The following is a 1,524-nucleotide window of genomic DNA, read 5'->3' as shown; positions in this document are numbered from 1 at the left end:
CGTCACGGGCCCACTTGGGCATGAAAACACTCGCAGCCCTCAGTTAAAAACTTAACCCTAGGAAAGGAAAAGAAAATCTAGAAAGAAAGAGAGAGTTGGAAAGAAATTACCAAATTGAAGTCCTAGGTTAAAAACCTGCAAAATAAAACAAAAATAAGTTAGATTCTAAAAAGAAAAATAGCAGTAAATTAATTTCTAAAAGAAGGAATTCTTAAAAGAAAATGGAAATTTCTAAAATAAATTGGGAAAGATCTAAACTAGAAAGTAGATTATTAAAAGAGAACTGAAAGATAGGAAGTAGGGAAAGAGCTCACCGAATTTATATCTTAAAAGCCTATAAAATAGGAAGGTTAGTTTCTAAACAAAAATCCTAAAAATAAATGAGGAAACAAATTAGATTTAAAAAGAGTTAAAAATAGATAGTGAAAAACAAAAGAGAAAAGTTTCGAAAATTAGAGGATTTCTTCTAGAAAGGGAAATAACTACCCTAGTTTCTAAAAATAAACTGCTCCCTAAAAATAAAATAAAAATACTAGAATTAAAAATTTCAAAATTTAAACCTTAATTCTAAAAGGTAGAAAGAGAGAGAGATTAGGAAGGAATTACCAATTTAGAACTTATGTCAGGATCCTACAAAACAGGAAAACAGGTTAAGTTCTAAAAATAGAATAAAATAAAATAAAAACTTCTATCCTAAAGTAAGTAAAATCCTAATCCTAACCTAATTCTAAAACTAATTAATTCCAGAAAGACGTAACCATCAGTCCCCGGCAACGGCGCCAAAAACTTGTTCACTCCCCAAGTATAGGGTTGTGATGTAGTAATAAACTCGGTAAGACCGAGGTCGAATCCACAGGGACTGATACCTGTACGTTATCTAAAATCAAGTAGAAATAGAACTAGACTAAGAAGTGATATAATTTAGGAAATAATTGTGGAATAATTATCTAAGACTTTAAGGAATTTAGAGAAAGGGAACTAGGGATTCAGAGGATCCACTTGTAGAGATCAGGGAGATCGTATGCTCGCATCAAGGGTTATGGAATTCAAACTGAACTTACTCGATTTGGTTTTCAAGAGATGAAAGGTATATGAATTAGAATGGATTCCATCATCTAACCATGCCCAGGAGACAAAGCAAACAGCAGGATTAAACTAATTACCAACCGATCAGCATTATATGAAGAGCAGGAAGGGTACTGTTATCCTACCATGCCCATGGGACAATGATGAACAACAGGAGTTCCTGACATAAAAAAAAAGAGAAAAGGAATACTCGAAGCCATTGCAAACCCATTGTAATTTTAGTTACAACAGACCATAAAAGACTAAAGAAATATTCCTTTAATAATCAAACCAAAATCAAAGTTAGTTTAGAAATTTAAATTAAATTACCAGCATACAGTATCTCCCATCTCGCTACAGGCTTCACCTCTTAGCCCTAGCTAAGAGGTTTAGCCACACATGATATGGGCTAAATAATAGAAATATAAAGGAAAGCAAAAGAAAAAAAACCAGAACCGA

The sequence above is a fragment of the Magnolia sinica genome, chromosome 3 (assembly GCF_029962835.1).
Source record: "Magnolia sinica isolate HGM2019 chromosome 3, MsV1, whole genome shotgun sequence".
NCBI classification, from domain to species: Eukaryota; Viridiplantae; Streptophyta; class Magnoliopsida; order Magnoliales; family Magnoliaceae; genus Magnolia; species Magnolia sinica.
The sequence above is the reverse complement of the archived record's forward strand: the minus strand, read 5'-3'. Positions refer to the sequence as shown.